At 42.8% G+C, this 7,500-nt stretch overlaps 1 long non-coding RNA gene across 1 annotated transcript in view; it reads left to right on the forward strand.

Moving 5' to 3' along the window:
* Positions 1-2,505: 2,505 nt before the first annotated feature.
* The window catches only part of LOC126988569 (uncharacterized), a 6,258-nt gene continuing 1,263 nt past the window's right edge, over positions 2,506-7,500 (forward strand). Inside the window, exons 1-2 of the long non-coding RNA XR_007742254.1 lie at positions 2,506-2,627; positions 7,463-7,500. The exon at positions 7,463-7,500 is cut by the window's right edge and continues 891 nt beyond it. This is a non-coding gene — a long non-coding RNA (uncharacterized LOC126988569). The remainder of the gene's footprint in view (positions 2,628-7,462) is intronic.

Below are 7,500 nucleotides of genomic sequence, written 5' to 3' on the forward strand. Positions count from 1 at the left end.
AAAATGATGGTATATAATCGGCGTGGCCTGACCCTCCAACACCCCCCAACAGGTTATATTATGCAAGTAGGGATCGAAAATGGAAAATGCTGAAAAGTGAGGATGGCGCCACTATAAACACTTGCCTGCGCGCCACAACGGACTGGGGCATGGAGGCCTCCCGGCGCGACAGGCCAAGACGTTAAAAAATACATAAATAAATACAAAATAAATATAATAGCTACCATGTTGTAAGCTTCATCAGGGCTAGCAAATGTTATTATACAATGTTATGTTTACAATGCACGGGTGAGCCAGGAAAACAACTTGAACACAACAAGAAGGAAAATAAGGAAAAGGGAAGGAAAAATGTGAGAGAGAGAAGGGAAAAGAAGGAAAATGAGAAGGAAGGGAAACGTGAAAGGTGAATAGAAACGGAAAAACAGAGAAAGGAAGGGAAAAGAAGGAAAAAAAGAGAGATAGAAAGCCAGGAAAAGGGAAACAAAGAAAGAAAGGAAGGAAAAGAAAGAGAAAACAAGGAAAATAAGAAGGAAAGGAGGAGGGAAAAAGTTAAAAGGAAAAGAAAAGAAGGGAAAAAAAGAGAGATAGAAAGCCAGGAAAAGGGAAACAAAGAAAAAAAGAAGGAAAAGGAAGAGAAAAGAAGGAAAGTGAGAATGAAAGGAGGAGGGAAAAAGTTATAAGGAAAAGAAACACAGAGAAAGGAAGAGAAAAGAAGGGAAAATTAGCGAGAAAGAAAGCCAGGAAAAGGAAAACAAAGAAAAAAAGAAGGAAAAGGAAGAGAAAAGAAGGAAAATGAGAATGAAAGGAGGAGGGAAAAAGTTGTTAAGGGAAAGAAAAACAGAGAAAAAAGAGGAAAAGAAAGGAAAATGAGTGAGAAAGCAAGCCAGGAAAAGGAAAACAAAGAAAAAAGGAAGGAAAAAGAAGAGAAAAGAAGGAAAATGAGAAGGAAAGGAGGAGGGAAAAAGTTATAAGGAAAAGAAACACAGAGAAAAAATGAAAAGAAAGGAAAATTAATGAAAAAGCAAACCAGGAAAAGGAAAACAAAGAAAAAAAAGAAGGAAAAAGAAGAGAAAAGAAGGAAAATGAGAAGGAAAGGAGGAGGGAAAAAGTTATAAGGAAAAGAAAAACAGAGAAAGGAAAAGAAAAGAAGGGAAAAAAAAAGAGATAGAAAGCCAGGAAAAGGGAAACAAAGAAAAAAAGAAGGAAAAAGAAGAGAGAAGAAGGAAAATAAGAAGGAAAGGAGGAGGGAAACAGTGAAAAGGAAAAGAAAAACAGAGAAAGGAAGAGAAAAGAAGGGAAAATCAATGAAAAAGAAAGCCAGGAAAAGGAAAACAAAGAAAAAAAGAAGGAAAATGAAGAGAAAAGAAGGAAAATGAGGAGGAAAGGAGGAGGGAAACAGTGAAAAGGAAAAGAAAAACAGAGAAAGGAAAAGAAAAGAAGGGAAAAAAAAGAGAGATAGAAAGCCAGGAAAAGGGAAACAAAGAAAGAAAGGAAGGAAAAGGAAGAGAAAAGAAGGAAAATGAGAAGGAAAGGAGGAGGGAAAAAGTTATAAGGAAAAGAAAAACAGAGAAAAAGAGGAAAAGAAAGGAAAATTAATGAAAAAGAAAGCCAGGAAAAGGAAAACAAAGAAAAAAAGAAGGAAAAGGAAGAGAAAAGAAGGAAAATGAGGAGGAAAGGAGGAGGGAAACAGTGAAAAGGAAAAGAAACACAGAGAAAAAAGAGGAAAAGAAAGGAAAATTAATGAAAAAGAAAGCCAGGAAAAGGAAAACAAAGAAAAAAAGAAGGAAAAGGAAGAGAAAAGAAGGAAAATGAGAAGGAAAGAAGGGAAACAGTGAAAAGGAAAAGAAAAACAGAGAAAGGAAAAGAAAAGAAGGGAAAAAAAAGAGAGATAGAAAGCCAGGAAAAGGAAAACAAAGGAAAAAGAAGAGAAAAGAAGGAAAATGAGGAGGAAAGGAGGAGGGAAACAGTGAAAAGGAAAAGAAAAACAGAGAAAGGAAGAGAAAAGAAGGGAAAATTAGCGAGAAAGGAGACCAGGAAAAGGAAAACAAAGAAAAAAAGAAGGAAAAGGAAGAGAAAAGAAGGAAAATGAGAAGGAAAGGAGGAGGGAAAAAGTTATAAGGAAAAGAAACACAGAGAAAAAAGAGGAAAAGAAAGGAAAATCAGCGAGAAAGCAAGTCAGGAAAAGGAAAACAAAGAAAAAAAGAAGGAAAAGGAAGAGAAAAGAAGGAAAATGAGGAGGAAAGGAGGGAAACAGTGAAAAGGAAAAGAAAAACAGAGAAAGGAAGAGAAAAGAAGGGAAAATCAGCGTGAAAGCAAGCCATGAAAAGGAAAACAAAGAAAAAAAGGAATGAAAAAGAAGAGAAAAGAAGGAAAATGAGGAGGAAAGGAGGGAAACAGTGAAAAGGAAAAGAAAAACAGATAAAAAGAAGAAAAGAAGGGAAAATCAGCGAGAAAGCAAGCCATGAAAAGGAAAACAAAGGAAAACAAAGGAAAAAAAATGCCTACGTGTTGAGTGTTTGTTTGCGACCATTCAACGGGATCACTAAACAGTCACCTTCCATTAGTGAGTCATGGACGCCAAACACTGACTTCCAGGAACTCATAGACGCCATTAATATTAAGTAAAGGTAAAATTAGGTGCATAGGACATAGATACGCGTGGCCTCAGTGCACATATCCGCCACATTCTCCCTCTGAGCTTACGGAGGGAGGAACACCGTTGGAAAGGGCCGCTAGTGTCGAGTCATAAGTCTTGAAGTGCGTGGTTAAGTGTTATAAGTGTGTAGTAGAGGTGATATTAAGTGCATAGGGCATAGGTACGCGTGGCCTCAGTGCACATATCCGCCACATTCTCCCTCTGAGCTTACGGAGGGAGGAACACCGTTGGAAAGGGCCGCTAGTGTCGAGTCATAAGTCTTGAAGTGCGTGGTTAAGTGTTATAAGTGTGTAGTAGAGGTGATATTAAGTGCATAGGGCATAGGTACGCGTGGCCTCAGTGCACATATCCGCCACATTCTCCCTTTGAGCTTATGGGGAGGAACACCGGGGCGGCCTTGAGGGTAGTGTTGCAAGAGTGTGTCAGAGTGGTGTGGGTGTGTTCCCTGTGTGCTGTGTGCTGGTAAGAGGAGAGGAACAGCAGACTGGAGGAGAAATAAGCACCGTGTTGGGTCTGTGTGCCGTTAAGAGGAAGCAGGGAGGGTAAGGAGCCTCTTCTGTGTCTCCCATCAGTGCTGAAGAGAGAGAGATAGGCTGGGTATCACTGTGGCTGTAAGAGGGGGCAGGGAGGGTAAGGAGGCTCTTCTGTGTCTCCCATCAGTGCTGAAGAGAGAGAGATAGGCTGGGTATTGCTGTGGCTGTAAGAGGGGGCAGGGAGGGTAAGGAGCCTCTTCTGTGTCTCCCATCAGTGCTGAAGAGAGAGAGATAGGCTGGGTATTACTGTGGCTGTAAGAGGAAGCAGGGAGGGTAAGGAGCCTCTTCTGTGTCTCCCATCAGTGCTGAAGAGCGTAACAGGCCTCTATGTACCGCTGGCTGCTATGTACCACCAGCTGCTATGTACCATCCCTGGCTGCTATGTACCATCCCTGGCTGCTATGTACCATCCATGGCTGCTATGTACCATGATTATAGCTATGTAACATTATTATTAATATAATTAATAATAATGTTTATTTGTTTGCCACGCAAATAGAGAATAAAGCAAATAGACCTCTGCTCATTATTTGCTTCGAAAAGGGCAACTTAGGACCTCCAGTGGATCTGCTCAGTATTTGCTTTGAAAAGGGCAACTTAGGACCTCCAGTGGATCTGCTCATTATTTGCTTTGAAAAGGGCAACTTAGGACCTCCAGTGGATCTGCTCATTATTTGCTTCGAAAAGGGCAACTTAGGACCTCCAGTGGATCTGCTCATTATTTGCTTTGAAAAGGGCAACTTAGGACCTCCAGTGGATCTGCTCATTATTTGCTTTGAAAAGGGTAACTTAGGACCTCCAGTGGATCTGCTCATTATTTGCTTTGAAAAGGGTAACTTAGGACCTCCAGTGGATCTGCTCATTATTTGCTTTGAAAAGGGTAACTTAGGACCTCCAGTGGATCTGCTCATTATTTGCTTTGAAAAGGGCAACTTAGGACCTCCAGTGGATCTGCTCATTATTTGCTTTGAAAAGGGCAACTTAGGACCTCCAGTGGATCTGCTCAGTATTTGCTTTGAAAAGGGTAACTTAGGACCTCCAGTGGATCTGCTCATTATTTGCTTTGAAAAGGGCAACTTAGGACCTCCAGTGGATCTGCTCAGTATTTGCTTTGAAAAGGGCAACTTAGGACCTCCAGTGGATCTGCGCCGGATTTGCTTCGAAAAGGGTAACTTAGGACCTCCAGTGGATCTGCTCATTATTTGCTTTGAAAAGGGTAACTTAGGACCTCCAGTGGATCTGCTCAGTATTTGCTTTGAAAAGGGCAACTTAGGACCTCCAGTGGATCTGCTCAGTATTTGCTTCGAAAAGGGTAACTTAGGACCTCCAGTGGATCTGCTCATTATTTGCTTCGAAAAGGGTAACTTAGGACCTCCAGTGGATCTGCTCAGTATTTGCTTCGAAAAGGGTAACTTAGGACCTCCAGTGGATCTGCTCAGTATTTGCTTCGAAAAGGGTAACTTAGGACCTCCAGTGGATCTGCTCAGTATTTGCTTCGAAAAAGGGTAACTTAGGACCTCCAGTGGATCTGCTCATTATTTGCTTCGAAAAGGGTAACTTAGGACCTCCAGTGGATCTGCTCATTATTTGCTTTGAAAAGGGCAACTTAGGACCTCCAGTGGATCTGCTCATTATTTGCTTCGAAAAGGGCAACTTAGGACCTCCAGTGGATCTGCTCAGTATTTGCTTCGAAAAGGGCAACTTAGGACCTCCAGTGGATCTGCTCATTATTTGCTTCGGGCAACTTAGGACCTCCAGGATCTGCTTCATTATTTGCTTTGAAAAGGGCAACTTAGGACCTCCAGTGGATCTTATTTGCTTTGAAAGGTAACTTAGGACCTCCAGTGGATCTGCTCATTATTTGCTTTGAAAAGGGTAACTTAGGACCTCCAGTGGATCTGCTCATTATTTGCTTTGAAAAGGGTAAATTTAGGACCCAGTGGATCTGCTCATTATTTGCTTTGAAAAGGGCAACTTAGACCTCCAGTGGATCTGCTCATTATTTGCTTTGAAAAGGGCAACTTAGGACCCAGGATCTGCTCATTATTTGCTTTGAAAAGGGTAACTTAGGACCTCCAGTGGATCTGCTCATTATTTGCTTTGAAAAGGGCAACTTAGGACCTCCAGGATCTGTTTGGTATTTGCTTTGAAAAGGGCAACTTAGGACCTCCAGTGGATCTGCTCAGTATTTGCTTCGAAAAGGGTAACTTAGGACCTCCAGTGGATCTGCTCATTATTTGCTTTGAAAAGGGTAACTTAGGACCTCCAGTGGATCTGCTCAGTATTTGCTTTGAAAAGGGCAACTTAGGACCTCCAGTGGATCTGCTCAGTATTTGCTTCGAAAAGGGTAACTTAGGACCTCCAGTGGATCTGCTCATTATTTGCTTCGAAAAGGGTAACTTAGGACCTCCAGTGGATCTGCTCAGTATTTGCTTCGAAAAGGGTAACTTAGGACCTCCAGTGGATCTGCTCAGTATTTGCTTCGAAAAGGGTAACTTAGGACCTCCAGTGGATCTGCTCAGTATTTGCTTCGAAAAGGGTAACTTAGGACCTCCAGTGGATCTGCTCATTATTTGCTTCGAAAAGGGTAACTTAGGACCTCCAGTGGATCTGCTCATTATTTGCTTTGAAAAGGGCAACTTAGGACCTCCAGTGGATCTGCTCATTATTTGCTTCGAAAAGGGCAACTTAGGACCTCCAGTGGATCTGCTCAGTATTTGCTTCGAAACTCCAGTGAACTTGCTCAGTATTTACTTCCTAACTCCAGTAATCCTTTTTATACCACCATGGCATCAGCACTACCATGGCATCAGCACTACCATGGCATCAGCACTTTTCCTTTGCTCAGGATGTGGATTGTGTGTTCGCCCTAGACAGGAAGCCCCTATCTGTGACGGATGCAACAATGCCACTGCTTATGTGGTACAGCAACATCACAATCTGAGTACCGGAATATAGACAGACGATTGAAAGCTGGTCAAGTTTTCATGTGGTGTTGCCCAGACTCTCCTGACTGGATGGAAGTTTCAGGTACAATTATCTTTCTGTTTGTTAGGGAGGGGGGGCAGGGAGGGTAAGAAGGCTCTTCTGTGTCTCCCATCAGTGCTGAAGAGAGAGAGATAGGCTGGGTATCACTGTGGCTGTAAGAGGGGGCAGGGAGGGTAAGGAGCCTCTTCTGTGTCTCCCATCAGTGCTGAAGAGAGAGAGATAGGCTGGGTATTACTGTGGCTGTAAGAGGAAGCAGGGAGGGTAAGGAGCCTCTTCTGTGTCTCCCATCAGTGCTGAAGAGAGAGAGATAGGCTGGGTATCACTGTGGCTGTAAGAGGGGCAGGAGGTAAGGAGCCTCTTCTGTGTCTCCCATCAGTGCTGAAGAGAGAGAGATAGGCTGGGTATTGCTGTGGCTGTAAGAGGAAGCAGGGAGGGTAAGGAGCCTCTTCTGTGTCTCCCATCAGTGTTGAAGAGAGAGAGATAATGTGGGTATCATTGAGGGGAGGCTAACCTACTAATTTTGAGACACTTTCTGATTATTTCTCAACACTATGTTTTTTCAATCCCTGCGGTCCACCCACTGTGCCCCGTCCCGTCCCACATCACAGCTTTTCAATCCCTGCGGTCCACCCACTGTGCCCCGTCCCGTCCCACACCACGTATTTCCGCCACCCACGCCAGATGCTCAATAAACTTAAACTAGCCTGCCTACGTAACGGGGAGAGCTTCGTCCCCCTCAATCGCCCCTGGATCCGGATACATAATGTGCAGGGCAGCCGTACAGGTCCACAACACATATATTTGTTCGCTGTTGGGTAGACGGGGGAGCTGATGTGGGAGCTGTACCCCCATGGCTGCCCTTGTAATAATAATGATAATATTAAGAAAGAGAAGGGAGAGAGGAGAGAAAAATGCGTGGGAGGAGGGAGGAATGTGGAGAACTATTTGATCAGGTTAAGGTAGATAGTGGAAGCCTTGATTTTGGATTGACGCTTCCTGATGTGGTCTTGTGGTCTGGGTCTTGTATCTGATTTAACTTCACTATACTAAATTTTATCTTTTTCTCTCGTATTTCCCAGAATTTCAAGATCGTTCTTTTGCTTTGTTCAATCCCTTGTTCATCAAAATAGGAGTCTTGTGATTATATCTTCCTTGCCTTTGTCATACGGTCATTGTGATATACAGGAAGTGAGCTACGCTTGTATGTATGTATGTACGTGTGTGTCTGTGTGTACGGGGGTAGATATTGTTATGAATTAAGTAGTTTTTTGTTATGTTTTTTCAGATGTGAGTGTTCATTCATGTGTCCGGGGAAATCTGATT

This window comes from Eriocheir sinensis, chromosome 69 (assembly GCF_024679095.1).
Source record: "Eriocheir sinensis breed Jianghai 21 chromosome 69, ASM2467909v1, whole genome shotgun sequence".
Lineage (NCBI taxonomy): Eukaryota > Metazoa > Arthropoda > Malacostraca > Decapoda > Varunidae > Eriocheir > Eriocheir sinensis.